Consider the following 16,702-nt stretch of genomic DNA (forward strand, 5'->3'; position numbering starts at 1 on the left):
CGACCACACTTGCACTTCAAAGCGCTGCTGTGGGAGCGCTCCCACAGCAGCGCTTTGAAGTTTTGAGTGTAGCCAGGGCCTTAAACTTAGAACTCACTGATTCAGCAAAAAAAGCCCATAGATTTCTTATATTCTGCAGAACAAGCAATTGGGGATGTGACCACCTTATATGTAGCTCACTACCCCCAGTGTCTTTCCTCCTCCCTCACTCTCCCCTCCCTTTTAGAACCAAGCACACCAAATTCGGTCCTTGAGAAAGGCTTGAATATTTTCACGTGTATGACCTTTCAGCTCTGATAGTGACCAGAGCATCTTGGGATGTAAGCTTAGTTTTTGGCCACTTCACGCGTGAGACCTGGCAGTTATTGAGCAGCGATGGCAAGATGGCTGCCTTCAGTGAGACATGCTGCTTTATAAATTTGGCCCCTGGAGGAACAAAATAAAGACATCCACTACTTTTTGGTTAGAGAGGCAGAGTTCTTCCTGACTTCATGTGAGACTGAACTTTTTTCCAGAGGGAGGTTCTCTGCCTCTGGGGGCAGGTCATCAGTTGGATCAAGCTCCATACAGCAAAGTTGAGTCAAGATATGAAAGTCAGTTATTGAATATATCTCCAACCTTGTCCAGGCAAAGGACTCTACCAATACTGCTTTCTAACCTTTGGTGTCTTCACCACCAGCTTTTCATGAAACATCTGCCTGTGGCAACGGGCTTTCTTGGGTGTCTGGATATTTGTATCTGACTGTACCTAGGGCACACACTGCAAGATGTACCTCAGGCCAGCCAGGTCTACACACTCAAAAGTTAAGTCAACCCAGCTACGTTGTTCAGGGGTGTGAAAAATCCACATGCTTGAATGACGTAATTAAGCCAACTTAACCCCTGGAGTTGATAGTGCTAGGTTGCCGGAAGAATTCTTCCATTGCCTAGTTACCTCCTCTCAGGGAGGTGGATTAGCTATGCTGATGGGGAAAGTGCTTACACTGAAGTGCTACAATGGCATAGATCCAGTGCTGCAGCTGTGCCACTGTAGCATTCCAAATGTAGACAAGCCCTCAGAAAAGTGTGTAAAGCATCCTGAGTCCTTAGGGTTTGCCTAAACAAGTCCACTCTCATTCCACCACAAAAGGCTGAATTCACCGGAGCCTTAAGAGACTCCATAGCTGAAAAGCTTGCTTAAGAGGATTTTTCATACCGTTGGGGAGACAGTGTCCTTTGGGAGGTTCCCATCGTAAACCTGTAGCTTTTTTTCTACGGGCGGTAAGCCTTGTGTTCATGTGACACTATTTACCAGGCTACATCTTGGGAGTCTGCATGGTGTACTGCCATAACCGCTTGGATACCTGGGCCACAGTACCTCAGAATATTAAAGATTCTCTTCTGTTGGGGATGAAAGAGGAACATTGCTATTGGGATTTCCAGCTTACCTTCCTCACTGGCTTTTTTGCAGTATTAGTGATGTCTCAGGGAGGGTTGGAGGTACTCAAACTCACCTCCTGGGAGGGGGGGGGGGGGGTCACTATGGCTTGTTCTTCCAAGAGTTGGGGCTTCATGGGGACAGTTCTTAAAGGAAAATAACTCTTAAATACCATAGTTACTGACTTTTAGACTGCCCAAATGGATCCCTGCTCATGTTCCCCACTTCAGAGCATCAAGTTAAACTTTCCTAAATCACTTTAAAGCAAGTAGTTGAAGCCACTTCCTTGAGGTTGGTTGTCTGAACAGACATTGGTTTCTAGGAGAGCTGAGCATGTGTGCCACGATTGCACTCACCCAAAGAATTTGGATCCCTATAGTCAATCATCCTGGAAAACCCATACTGAAGTCTTGTCTATGCTACAGAGTTTTGTTGTCACAAGTTACGCTGACGATCAAAAACCAGTATAATTACATCACTTGTGCATGTTCGTACAATGCTCTTTTTGTCGGCAGAGCATGTCCACAGTTGGTGCTCTGGCATTGATGGAGAGCAGTGCACTATGGGTAGCTATCCCACTGTGCTACTCGGCACCTTCTGTAGCTAGGAGTTGTGGGAAGGTGGAATGGATTGCAGTGCATCATGGGTGTGGGCTCAATGTCCCATGATGCAGTTTTTTTCCTGTCCCATCGTTCCACGGGTTTCTGACTGCATTTCGCGGCATTTTTCAACAACCCCAGTTTACTGTGCATCTGCCATCTCTGTCTGGAAGGATGGATCCTGCACTGCTCTCAACTATTATGGTCACTGTTATGAACCCATTGTGGCTGGTCATGCAGTATATCATGAGCACCCAATCTGAACAGGAATCAGAGGTTCCTGATCTACTGTGTGCCATGGAAAGAAACACCAGATTACTTTTGGTATTCATGGAACAGCTGCACATGGACTGTCGCTTTTGGACTGAGTGGTGGTACCACAGTGTTATGCAGGTCTGGGATGACGAGCAGTGGCTGCAGAACTTTCGGACATCAATAGAAAGTGGTACTTCTCTATGGTGTTGCATATATGGTTTCACTGACATCAACATGGGGTGGCCTGGGAAAGTGCGTGTCGCATGCATCTTCAGGAACACTGGCTTGTACAGAAAGCCCCAAGCAAGCACTTACTTTCCAGACCAGAAGATTCCAATGGGGGGGAGGGAGGGGGATGTTGAAATGCACATAATGATCCTGAGACCTAGTGTACCCTTTACTACCATGTCTCATGAAGCCTTACACGGGAAACCTGGACAGCAGCAAGGAGCGCTTCGATAATAGGCTGAGCAGGTGCAGCATGACCGTAGAATGTTCCTTTGGCAGATTAAAAGCACACTGGCGCTGCCTTTATGGTAGGTTAGACCTAAATGAGGAAAATATTCCCATGGTCATAGCAGCCTGCTGTGTGTTCCATAATGTTTGTGAAGCTAAGGGTGAAAAGAGTTCTTTGAGGGGGTCAACAAGCGTTTGGACCAAGGGGATCCAGTGGATATAGCGTCCTTAGATTTTCAGAAAGCCTTTGACAAGGTCCCTCACCAAAGTCTCTTACGCAAAGTAAGCTGCCACGGGATAACAGGGAAGGTGCTCTCATGGATTGGTAACTGGTTAAAAGATACGAAACAAAGGGTAGGTATAAATGGTCAGTTTTAAGAATGAGAGAGGTAAATAGTGATGTCCCCCAGGGGTCTGTACTGGGACCAGTCCTATTCAACATATTAGTAAATGATCTGGAAAAAGGGGTAAACAGTGAGGTGGCAAAATTTGCAGATGATACAAAATCACTAAAGATAATTAAGACCCAGGCAGACTGCGAAGAGCTACAAAAGGATCTCTCAAAATTGGGTGACTGGGCAACAAAATGGCAGATGACATTTAATGTTGATAAATGCAAAGTAATGCACATTGGAAAGCATAATCCCAACTATACATATAAAATGATGGGGTCTAAATTTGCTGTTAGCACTCAAGAAAGAGATCTTGGAGTCATTGTGGATAGTGCTCTGAAAACATCCACTCAATGTGCAGCAGCAGTCAAAAAAGCGAACAGAATGCTCAGAATAATTAAGAAAGGGATAAATAATAGGACAGAAAATATCATGTTGCCTCTCTAAATCCATGGTATGCCTGCATCTTGATACTGCGTGCAGATGTGGTCGCTCCATCTCAAAAAAGATATATTGGAATTGGAAAAGGTTTAGAAAAGGACAACAAAAATGATTAGGGGTATAGAATGGCTTCTGTATGAGGAGAGATTAATAAGACTAGGACTTTTCAGCTTGGAAAAGAGACGACTAAGGGGAGATATGATTGAGGTCTATAAAGTCATGACTGGTGTAGAGAAAGTAGGTAAGGAAGTGTTTGTTTATGACTTCTCATAACACAAGAACTAGGGGTCACCCAATGAAATTAATAGGCAGCAGATTTAAAACCAATAAAAGGAAGTATTTCTTCACACAACACACAGTCAACCTGTGGAACTCCTTGCCAGAGGATGTTGTGAAGGCCAAGACCATAACAGGGTTCAAAAAAGAACTAGATACTTAATGGAGGATAGGTCCATCAATGGCTGTTATTCGGGATGGGCAAGAATGGTGTTCCTAGCCTCTGTTTGCCAGAAGCTGGGAATGAGCGACAGGGGATGGATCACTTGATGATTACCTGTTCTGGTCATTCCCTCTGGGGCATATGGCACTGGCCACTGTCCGAAGACAGGATACTGGGCTAGATGGACCTTTGGTCTGACCCAATAGGGTCATTCTTGCGTTCTTAAGTTTTCCCTGCGGTGATGTGCAGAGGCAGATCACCTGGCAGCTGATTTTGAGTAGCCAGATACCAGGGCTATTAGAGGGTCACAATTGGGGGCTGTTTGAATCAGGGTGGCTTTGAGGCACCATTTTGACAATGAGCTCCAGTCATGTCTTTCTGTACAGCATTCTGCAATGCTTTAACTTGCCACCTTGCATGAAAATGTTGATTCCTCACCGGGATTTGTACTCAGCAAATAATCAAATTGCCACTGGTATTAATTCCAGCACCAACCACTATGTGTAGGAGACAAATAAAGATTGGTTATCTTTCAGAGAGTATATTTTTATTAAATACCAATTAACATACGCACAAGGCTTTGAGGAAGAGCGATAACAATGAAGGGCAGTGTAGGCTCTTATAGCTGTGTGCAAGTCCAGCTATCATTTTGGAAGATGTCTGAAGGGGTGGAAAGAGCGGGGTACTGAGAGGGGCCAGGAAGTTGCAAGGAATGTGTGGGAGGGTTTAGGGAGGGCATGGAAAGCAGTTCTGCGTTGGCTGCAGGGGGGCTGAGCGCGCATGAATTCAGCCTGCAGCGTGATTAGGGACTTCAATATCTCAGTTTGCTCCTCCGTCACTTTTATCATCCATTCCTGGCCCATTAAAATTTGCTCCTGGCTCTTTTCTGTTCTGCCTATTTTATAATTTTCTTTTAAAGTCTCTCTCCATGCCTTGCGTTCTTGTTTTTTGGCTTCTGAGGATTAGAGCATCTCTTGAAACGTGTCCTCCTTCGTCACTTCCTTATCTGGCAGAGGCACTGGTGTGTAGGGAAGGCCCTGAAGGCCACATGCGCAGAAGCACAAGAAACAATAAACAGAATCATGATTGTTAGTGCATGCACCACATCAAATCATTATAGTAAAATGCACCCCCTTATTTCTTTTTCTTTTACATAATCCGTTTCTCACTGTCCCTTGGCAAGCTCACAGCTTCGGTGAACACCCTAAGCATGGTGAGTTCAGGGGTGGGAGGGAAGCAGGCGCTCAAGAGGGGGCAAAGGATTTCGTTTTTTTTTTTTTTTTTTTTAAATCACTGCAGGCAACTAGGGACAATATTGTAAATGTTGCCACAATTTGCCACAGGCATGGGTCATTGAAGCCAATATGTCACTCCTGAGGGTAAGCAAGGATGTGTGCAGCTTCAGACCAGATCCCTATGCTGCTCGCCTGTGTACTGCTTTGGTCCCTATACAAATGACAGCTGATTGGCATGGGAAAGTTTCCTACTATCGGGGAAGGAACAAAGCAGCTCTGCCAAGGAATCTTTGGCAGAGGATTGGTGGGTACCTTCAGGAAAGTTTCCTAGAGATCTCTCTGGCGGATTCCTGTGAAATTTCTGTGTGCATTAACACACTGTTCTGCCGCATTGCTTAGTTGCACAGTGGAATGTGAAGCACATGCAAACACAGCTAGTCTTGTACATTTCTATCCCTTCACCCACTTCTAGAATATACAAAGCAAAGGACATTTCTACCTCATATAATGAGTGGAATCAATTAAAAAAGATCACTTACCAGGGATCTTCTCTCCTGCATCATGTGCGCCAGAGATGGACTGCTGGGATTGGCTAGACCCCTCCAGAGTTAAGAGGTCCTGACTTGCCGCGCCACCGGATGACCATGTCATGTGCTCCACATCATCCTTCAACTCGACCTCTTCGTCCTTGGGATTGAGTCTGCTGTTCGCTGTCTCCAGCCCTGCCGAAGTATCCATGGGGCTCTTGGTGGTGGAGGTGGGGTCACCGGTGAGAATGGCATTCAGCTCCTTATAGAAGCAGCAGGTCTTTGGCACAGCACCAGAGGGACGGTTTGACTCCCTTGCCTTCTGGTATGCCTGCCTCAGTTCCTTTATCTTCGGGTGGCACTGATGTATGTCCCGTTCGTAGCCTGTATCCAACATGCCACGAGAAATCTGTCTGTAGATGTTGAAGTTCCTAGGGAGGAGTGTAGCTGGGACTGCACAGCTTCCTCTCCCCACTGTGCCAGCAGATCCAACAACACAAGTGTGCTCCAAGTGTGAGAGTATTTGCTACATGGTCATCTGGGAAGATGTGATGTGAGCTGTCCATGCCGAACAAACAGAAGTGGAATTTCAAAAATTCCTGGACCTTTAAAGGGGAAGGGGCAGAAGCCTGGGTACCTGGGTGCAGGGCAGTGGAGTTTGAACTGTTGACCGGAGCGGCCAGAATGGGCATTCTGGGACACCTCCTGGAGGCCATTTACAGCAACATAACCAAATGCGTTGTCTACACTGACACTTTGTTGATATAACTTTGCTGCAAAAAGCTCTATGCCTCTCGTCGAGGTGGTTTTATTTTGTCAGCAAAGTAGGAGAGTTTTGTCGGCAGAAGGAGCATTGTAGTGTGTACACCTCCACTGTTTTGTCGACGAAAGCTGACCTTTTTTATTTTTTTTGGTCATCAAAACTTTGTAGTGTAGACAAGGCCTATGGGTATGTCTACACCTTTGAGTTTGAGATCTAAATCCCACCTTGAGGAGACATGCCTATGTTAGTTCTGATCAAGCTGTCACGCTAAAAATATCAGTGTAGCCATCATGGCAGGCAGGACTAGCCGCTGCTGCTATATTGCTATTTTTAGTGAGCTAGGTTCATCGGCTAACGTAGATACATCAAGTTGCAGTTTATACCTCAGACTCAGACCCTTACTGTGAAGGGAGGAGGAGTGTTTACAGTCACATGTACTGGGATTTGTCTTCGCAAATGAAACCTTGCAGCTGTAAAACTGAAGCACTTGAGTTTTTAGAAGTATAAACTGGACTTGCGTGTAATGGGCGGGAAATGAAAGGTATCTGGATAACCTTTTGGAGAGTGGTTGAGAAGCTGATGAAGCAGTAGCTATGCCATCTAAAATTGAGCACTCATGGTGTTAAAAACTGCAACTGATGTTCCAGCTTGTGCCAACACTCAAAGCTTTTCATACAAAGTAGGAATGTGGAGTCCAAAAGAAAGTTTTGAGCCCTAGTCAAAGTTTAAAGGAGAATACTACTTTGAAGCTAAATTGCAATCCTTACTGAGGCCGCACCTCCTAAAGTTTAGTGAAAAGTATTCTAGAGAAACATACATCTCAAACTACACTTTAGTTAAGCACAAACACTAAAGAGAAAATAAGACACTTCTGCCGTAACTCACTTTGTTTAATAAATCTCTTCCAACCCTTGTTTCTACAGTACTCCTGCCTGATTGGGTATGGAGGCCAGATGGTGTGCAGCAGTTGAAAGGAGTCCTGTGGCTCTATGCCTCGCAGTTAAAACTGTAAATGGAGGAAATGTACTGAAATTATTTTACTTCTAATATACACCAGTGCAACTGATTGGATTGGAGAGCATAGTACTAGGGGTCTGCTCAATGTGGACATAAAAAATAAAATGCTTGCTTATTTCACTACACAACATCCGACCTGTGCACCAAATGACATGGGGGTCCTATGGAATGGAATAGTGTATATTGGAGACTTCCACAAGTTCACATCTGTGGGGGAGAAAAGCTAGGGTTACTTGTACAAACCTTAATTTTGGGTGATTAAAATTGAGTGAGCTGTCTCTTTAGAATTAAAATTTATGGAAGATACACGTTTGTCTTTTTACCAGTTTCTGTAGTTCACAACTTTTTTTTTTTCTTTCTTTCCATTTTCTCTTTGAACACTGATGTCAAATGCACAAAATAAACTGGAAAAAAATTTTCTCAACCTCCTACTTGCATCCAGGATTACTACACATTTCACACTGGAGTGACTTCTTAAATTGATCTTTTTGCTTGCAATCCTATGGCTTTCTTAAATGGCTTTTTGAACTAACACTTGATCAGTGGCAATTGGCCTTATGTTAATATAGCATGGAGGGTGAATTTTAGGCCTAAATGTTCACCTAGTTTACCAGAAAAATGCCATCTTCAGGCTTACTTTTTAATATCTATTATAGCAGAGCTGCCTCTCTGCTGTAGTTAATTTTAAGCGCTACTTTCTGTTTCCAGGTGGTCTACTGTAAGTACTCTAAAATCTTAATGCAGACTCCCATTTTACTTTAATAGTATTGTCAAGGAAATTAGCATTAATTAAACTAAAGACTCTAGAACGCAGTGTTGTTGTAGCCATGTTGGTTGCAGGATACTAGAGAGACAAGGTAGGTGAGAGAATATCACATAACAAAGGTTATTGGACTAACCTCTGTTGGTGGGAGAGACAAGCTTTCCAGCTTAGACAGAGCTCTTCTTCAGGTCCCTGTGTAAGCTTGAAATCTTGTCTCTCACCAGCAAGTTGGTCCAATAAAAGAGATTCCCACACCCACCTTGTCTCTCTAAAGACTGTAGTAGTAAGCAATCAGGGTAACATAATCATCCCGAACAATAGAAGTAAGTAATCAAAGAAAAGCAAGTTGTAGGGTCACTTGGCCAAGGTGTTCCTGATACACAGCACCTCTAACATATGGGTTTTTTGGAGCAGCGTGGGGAAATGGAGTGGAAAGGAGGCAGTATTGGAGGCAGATTATACCGCTTTTCCTCCCTTCAAAAAAGTCTTCACCAACTCCATGCTATTCCTTACACTGTCCTGCATCCTCTATCCCACTCTTCAACCTGTGGGTCTCATGCCAATGACTTGGAGAAGAGGCAGAACCAGCCCATGCTGGACATGCAGAAAAATGGACAAGGAGATGATGCAGGGGCAGTAAAGGAACTAACATTCAGCCAGGTTTCAGAGTAGCAGCCATGTTAGTCTGTATCCGCAAAAAGAACAGGAGTATTTGTGGCACCTTAGAGACTAATCAATTTATTTGAGCATAAGCTTTTGTGGGCTACAGCCCACTTCTATGCATCCGAAGAAGTGCGCTGTAGCCCACAAAAGCTTATGCTCAAATAAATTTGTTAGTCTGTAAGGTGCCACAAGTACTCCTGTTCTTTTAACATTCAGCCAGTGCATTTTGTGGCTAGGTTAATCAGTTTCAAGGAGCCAGAGGCAGTGAAGTGGGAGAGCAATGGTATGTTGGGGGTAGCGGGGTGGGTGTGCTGAGAAATCCCTTTAAAAAAAAGGGGGGGGGAATGAAATACCCCCAAACTTAAACACAGTGAAGATTGGCCAGTGGTGCCTCATTCTCTTGTAGAATGAAGAGAGCAGCTAGACTTAAACCTCTGAAAACCAGGAAATGAAGAGTTAAGGTACACAACATTCGCTCTGCAGTAGCCTCGGGAATGATTCATTAATGGGAGTGCAAATTTAAAAAGCTACCAAAGGAAGTGGTGGTTTCTCCATCTTGTGGAGTCTTCAAATACCATAGAAACTGGAAGCATTTCTGGAAGGGGTGTAAACAAGTTATTAGACTCAGAACAGGAGTCGGTAACTGGATTAAATTTTCTGACCTGTTATACAAGAGGTCAGACTAGGGATCGGATGGTCCCCCTCTAGCTTTTAACAACTGAATCTATAATAAGTAGATGGGAAGGACTAAGAAAATGTCCTTTTTTCCCCCCAGTGTGTTCCACAGCATGCACTCCATCTGTGTTCACTGTAGGGGTAGCTGTATTGAATAGTGGAGGGATTAGTTAGAGCAGGTTGGCAGAGCTGTCACTGTGACATAAAGAGAGGGGGAGGTGTATGCCTCATTTCAGCAGTGAGTTCTATAGGTGGTCAGAGGTGCCTGGGGGTTTTCTTGGCGTAGATATTGTTTGTAGTCTAACATGACAGTGGTCTCTGGGACTTAGCGAGGGTTAAGTGAAGCTAATGTCTCAGAAGGAATCCTCAAGATCAGAGTGAAGGGGGTGGTACAAGTCTGTGCTTTGTGTGGAATAGGGTCAGTGTTTGATTGTAAGCATATCCTATTTGCTGTGCCAGACCTAAACCTGAGTTTCCTTTTGGTAAAAAAGACTTAGACTCTTATACAGAGCTCACATACTGGCCAAAATGTTCAGTAGCATCTGTAAGGGCAGAGTACTAATAGGTGCTGAAAGAGAGCAGAATCTAATATTCAATGTCAGGGTAGTATGTACCTTAACTTAGTGTTTCCTGGCTTTGAGGTTTGTTTATCCATTCTTCACTTATGAATGGGCACAAGGAACTACTAGGTAACATGAACTCTAATGTGTTGTGTGCATGTAATTAAATATAAATTGCTTTAACCCCATAGGAGCTTAAAGCCTGCAGTTTGCTTGCTTTCTATTCTCCATTTTTCTTAATGGAATTAGACCCAGATGCAGTCTCAAGCTTTGGTCAGGTTCAAGCTGCAATGTTGTGTTGAAACAAAATTGTAGGTATAAAGGGCTTCTTTCTCCCCCACCTTTCCAATAGTATGCATTTTAACAAGTGATAGTGAAATTGTCTTGTATACCTTGGGTACTTCAAGATTTGAGGCAGAAAAATGGGAAACCTAAGGCAAGTAGAACCCGAAGAAGTGAGGTTCTTACCCACGAAAGCTTATGCTCCCAATACTTCTGTTAGTCTTAAAGGTGCCACAGGAACCTCTGTTCCTTCAAAATAAGTATGCCATATTACTGTTTCTATAGGTTTAGTGTCAGAGTTAAGTGATGTGTACAGGAAAACATTGGGGCTATGCTCTCCTCTAAGCTTTTGTTGAAGCATAAGGAAGGCCTGGACGGCTTTCAGTTTTTATCCTAGAAATATTGGCAAAAGCATAATTGAAACCAGCAATGTTACATTTTGTTAGTTGCTTTAGTGGGCTGGCTTATATGTTGATTGAAGATTCATGATCGAAGGTGAAGGTGCTGAATCCAATGACGCTCGTCTCCCAAATGGCTTGGTCAAATACATGTTATACTCCTAAGGGCATTCTATGCCAAAAAATGGTGCACCGTATTTTAAAATTCAGCACGTTTTATTTATGAATAAATATATGCAGAGGCTCCAGCATGACAGTGAGGAGCACAGGCTACTGGATGCACAAAGGTGGAAGATCAACCTGCCGCCCTCCCACCCCTGGGACATGGACTCAGTGGTGAAGCTGCACCCAACCATGACACAGCACAAGGCCTGGGCCTGTCCAAAAACACCCTGGGGCCTTGCTCCTCTGCACCAGGTGTGGGGCAGGCAGGATCCAAGTGTGGAGGGGCTCTGTGGCGGGCTCCAGGTGTGGGGTCAGAGGATTCTGTGTGGGACAATCTGGGTTCAGGCAGCTCAGGGGGGGGGGATCTGGGTGCACAGAGGCTTGTGGGGGGGGGGGGGTTTCCAGGTGCAGGGGCAATGGGACTCTGCAGGGGCTTCCAAGTGAAGGTGGTTGGGGATCAGTGGAGGGGTCTGGGTGTGGGGGTCTCGGCAGGGGGAGGTTGGATGCTAGGAGAGTGGGGCTGGGCAGGGGGGTCAGTGGCATGGGGGTCTGGATGTCAGGGCTCAGGGTGGCAGGTTTGAGTGCAGGATGCTCCAGTAGGGGGTGGTCTGGCTGCAGGGGTGGAGGTCCAGAGCAGTGTTCCCTCTAATTTTTCCCACCTATGTGCAGAATGAATTTTATGTGCACCAATATGGAGGTGATGTGACTCATCACCTTCATATGTGCACGTAACAAAATTCATGTGGTAGAGGTGGGGCCGAGGAATGCTTGTGGGAGTGGGCTCAGGGCTGGGGCAGAGGGTTGAGGTGCAGGGGTGTGAGGGCTGCAGCTGGGGGTGTGGGCTCTGGGGTGGGGCCAGGGATGAGGGGTTTGGGGTGCAGGAGGGTGCTCCAGTTCTACAGTGAGGTGGGAGGACTCCCTGCAGCAGCACCCGGACTGGTGGGGGGAGAGGTGCCTGTCCCTGCTGTGGGCGCGCTGGGGCTGCAGTATAGGCACCCCTCCTCCGCGGGGTGCCTATACTGCTCCATGCTGCCCCAGCTGTTCCGGGGTCAGGCTGTGCCGCACCGGCCGTGCCTGGGTCTGTGCTGCTCTGGCCACGGCTGGATCCGGGTCATAGGATGAGTTGGGGCAGGGGTGCCCCTCCTGTGGCAGGTTGGGGGAGGGGTCCCCCTCCCCCGGGTAGGTTCCCTAAGCACTTGTGCGGTGCTAAATAGGCGGCTGTGCAGCTTACAGGGGACTTGGGTCCGGAGGCATGGGGGCTCCAGATTGAGGGGTTGATAGTGGTGTATGTGCAAGAACTGTTTCCCTGTGTATTTAAAGGTATGATGTATTGACTTCATCTAATGCTGTAATTCAAGGGTAGGCAACCTATGGCACGCGTGCCGAAGGCGGCACGTGAGCTGATTTTCAGTGGCACTCACGCTGTCCGGTTTCTGGCCATCGGTCTGGGGGGCTCTGCATTTTAATTTAATTTTAAATGCCGCTTCTTAAACATTTTTTAAAAACCTTATTTACTTTACATACAACAAAGTTTAGTTATATATTATAGACTTATAGAAAGAGACTTTCTAAAAACGTTAAAATGTATTACTGGCACGCGAAACCTTAAGTTAGAGTGAATAAATGAAGACTCGGCACACCACTTCTGAAAGGTTGCCGACCCCTGAATTGCTAATACGATGTCTGAATACTTGTATTTTTCTTGCAGTGAAGGTGAACGACCAAGCCAGAATGAAAAAAGGAAAGAGAAAAGTGTCAAAAGAGGGGGAAATCGTTTTGAGCCATATGCCAACCCTGCTAAAAGATATCGAGCTTTTATCACAAATATTCCGTTTGATGTGAAGTGGCAATCTCTCAAAGACCTGGTCAAAGAGAAAGGTAATGGCTGCTTTGGGTGGCAGAGTGGTGTCTGTCATCTTAACAGTGGCTGACTTTGTCCTGAAAATTTTAATTTATTAGTTGATGTTGTTCTGGATAGAATTAGTGACATGAGTTTTGTAAGGGGTCTAGATTAAAGCCTTTTTGGTGTTGCATGATATCTGTTCTTAGGCAGCTTTCCACACAGGATAGTTCCTATGTAGGCATGTTGGCATGTGGTTAATAGTGCTTCATCAAAGCGTGAAAGGTGCCATTGTCTCATGGAAAACGTCAGACTTTCTACATCAGGACTTGTTTTTGAGGTACTATAACGTGCTCTGAAGCATGTAACGTTTTTGGATAATGTAGGTTGTCCATCTACTGCTGATTTAGTATATGTAGTTGTGTCCTAGAATCAAAATTTAATAGTCTGACTTGTGTTTAGATAATATCCGTATTGTTGTACAATATTCAGGAGAACTCAAATGTATTTAAGGGTGACCTACAAAGGAGGAATAATTAGTTTGTGCCTCAGCATTTGCTGCATTAAAGGAGGCCTTGAAAAAATGTTCATGTTATGCTTCCCCTTTTTCACCCCCACCCAAAACCTTTTTTCATATTGAATGACTGATTTGTGTATTTGGGAATTCTCTCATTGATAGATTCAGCATCCTTACCTCCTCAAAGGTGAAAAAAATCTGAATTACTTTAAACTTCTGCCAATATTCTAAAATGCTTCCACTCAAGTTTTACTTGTTTGCTTTTATTGATATTGGACTTACTCATTTCCAGTCTTCCTGGAAAAGCGGAGGAGTCAAGATCTGAATTTCTAATGTAGTACAGTAGGGGCTCCCTACTTATGATGTAGAGGTCTCCAATTTTTTAAAGATGCATAAAAGCATACAAATCATTTTCTCTTGTAGGTCACTTCTTAAATACATAGCAAGAGAATGATCCATAAATTGATATGTCTTGCAAATTAGTGACCAATGTTTAATTGTGGCATAAACTAGGTAAGGAATGTTAGGTAATGTGCTGACAGGCTGTGGCCTAAATGAAAGGGAACACAAATTTCCAAAAGGTTCTTAAATGTTTTTTCTTTGGAGGAAAACTGGAATTGAATGCATATAATTAAATCTTAAGGACTGTAGGCCATAGGGAACATTCATAATTAAATGTCTTGACTTGAAACAATAAAATAGTGGTACCTGAATTTAACAACTGAACTACTATCAGTAATCTTAGTTATATCTCTCCTTTCAGTTGCCTTTGCCTGCCTGTAGCATTGTTACATTAATTATGAATGATCCTATGTTTTAGAACTGTATAATTTTTCTTGATGTGCAAGAAACATTGGGTAACAGGACTATCTCTATGTGTAGATGTCTTTTAAGTATTATGTTGAATTCCGTTCCAAGTGTCTTGTGGTTTTTCTCCAGTTCACGTGGATGGAAAAGTCCGATGTGAGATTGTTTCCTGCCTTGCTGTTCAGCTATTCATTCCTGCAAATGCTCCTAGGGGAACAGTAAAACCTCTTCATTCTGTCTGCAGGGCTTGTCATGTTAAATATCCAGATGCATTGTTCTTGGTTTTTGGGACTGCTCAAAAATATTTAACAGTTTAGATTTGCTGTGTAGTTGCGATCCATTCTAACTAGTCATTGATTTTACCCAAATTGGTGGTCTTGTGCTGTGCTTGAACTTGCTGAATTGGTATTTCTTGATACAAGGCGTAGTAGTTCCAAGAACCAGGAATGTGGCTTTGAAAATTCTGTTAGAACTCTTGGTTTGTATGTGTAAGAATTACAGGCCCAAAATGTAATGTTTTGGGAGCATGTGGAACAGCTTTGAACATAAAGGATAAATGTAGGTGACGTTTTTACGGCTCCATCACTCAGCAATCATGTAGAAGATTTTAAAGCTATTCACAACAATGGCATAGCAGGTTGCTGAACGTAGAAGCAATTCACCTCAATCAGCTGTTTTGTGCCAGTAAGTATGGTTTAGGAGACACGAGCTTTGAGGTCTGCTCATCTCTCCAAATTGGTTTTCAGATGTGTACATCTGAAATCTTTAAAAGGTGGCATATCGCTCTGAAGAGTGATGCCTTGGTTCAGTTATTTCAGTGTATTGTTTGTTGGTGAAACTTAGATTACAGGTGTGCAGTATCACCATTTTTAATAAAGCTCACAGATGTTCTTGTTTGAAACTCCCTTGTATTGATTAACAAACCCTGTTGAACTAAATTGATGTCAGTAGCATTGTACATGCTAAAAAGGTTCTGCAGATGAGTGAGGCTACATATAGCTTTTAGTGAAATGCCATTTTAGTATGTATGTGAAGTCCTAAAAGTGAAAAAGGTTGAATGCCAAATAGCTCTCTATCCTGTCCACCGAACAAATGAAAAAGTGGGAGAGAGAAGCTAATTTAGTTTTCCTTTTCATCTGATATTTCAGAGCAGTTAGTGGCTCAGAGCTGTTAGCAATTCAGGTTACTAACTTTCTCATCTGGGGTGTGATGACATGAAACATATTAAATTCACTTTGACATGAAGTATTTGATCTGATTCTACTAAAATACTAAGTTTTCTAATACAATTTTCTAACTCTGGGAGGAAGTAGTTGGCTAGTACTCTCAATTGCGAGATGGAGCCACAGTATGTTAATAAGAACTTAGTTATTTTCTCTTATCTGTTGAAGAAGCAAACTGGCAAGAGCTGTAATTGGAAGTACCCTCAAGTCATATTTGCGGTAGATAATCGTTATGAATCATTGACTACATCTGCAGTAACCCTCGCTGCATCCTTTTTCCTAATTACAAGAAATAACACACTCTGGATTTGTATTCAGGGTAGGAAGAGAAGCAATATGTAAAACTGTTTCTTGATAAGATATATTCAGTAGATCTATGTAGATGAGCAAACATGCATAAATTTCCAAGAGTGAACATGCACTGAAACTTCATTGTTTAAATATTGTCTCCCCACTCACCCCATCAACTCTTCAGATATTCTTGTTGGCTTTTCTCTTCCTGACTCAGTATGTACTGATGTAGCTCATGCCCCAGGTTTGTGGGTGATTGTGTTTTTGTTTAAAAAACCAACAACTTTAATTGAGTTCTCTGGTCTCAATTTTGTGTGCTCTGGGTTTGTCACTTTCCTATTAAACACTTGTATTACAGTAGCACAAAAAAGCCCTAATCACTATTGGAGATTCCACCATAGAGTGCCTGGTTGGTAGGCACATGTCTTGTTCTCTCCTTTATTTAAAACAGTTTATTAGTTTTAAACTCTAGCCTGTTTTTTAACTCCTGCCTATCCCTCTTTTGTTGAAATAAATCAGTATTCTAAAATGTATTTTCATCTGTTAACCTTGGAAACCAGCATCTTGGCTGAAACATCATACTCTATACCCCTTTGACATACTGTGGTCATTGTATGCTAGGGGACTTGTAGTGTGCAGAGGTAGGGTCCACATAGATAGTAAATGTGTGGAAACTGGAGCTCTGTAGATGTATAGCCCAGCTTGCCATGCAATAAAGATTCATGTAGACACACCTGTAGCCATAGTAAGTCTCATTACACTATCAATATATAAAATTTTGGGATAGCTAGCTTCAGGAATTTAAAGCAGTTCCAAAGACCTAAAATGCCCTCATAACTTGCGAAATAGGTTTGCATAAGTGTTTCATCACAAATCCTAAAAATCAAGGAAATCACAAGTTAAGGAAACAGTTTAATTCAACACAGTACCAGTTTTAGTGTACTCCCATCATGAATGTGCTGGGTTTGCTGCTTTCA

General features: G+C 43.5%; 1 protein-coding gene across 2 annotated transcripts in view; it reads left to right on the forward strand.

Annotated features, from left to right (window-relative positions):
• The first annotated feature begins 12,759 nt into the window (after positions 1-12,759).
• The window catches only part of HNRNPM (heterogeneous nuclear ribonucleoprotein M), a 37,193-nt gene continuing 33,250 nt past the window's right edge, over positions 12,760-16,702 (forward strand). The window contains exon 1 of one of the 2 annotated variants that reach the window (XM_024218980.1): positions 12,760-12,925. The gene's annotated coding sequence lies outside the window, so the exon portion shown is untranslated. The remainder of the gene's footprint in view (positions 12,926-16,702) is intronic. The other variant, XM_024218979.1, reaches the window with a different exon arrangement.

The sequence above is a fragment of the Terrapene carolina genome, unplaced genomic scaffold (assembly GCF_002925995.2).
Source record: "Terrapene carolina triunguis isolate 2854851 unplaced genomic scaffold, T_m_triunguis-2.0 Scaffold662, whole genome shotgun sequence".
NCBI classification, from domain to species: domain Eukaryota; kingdom Metazoa; phylum Chordata; order Testudines; family Emydidae; genus Terrapene; species Terrapene triunguis.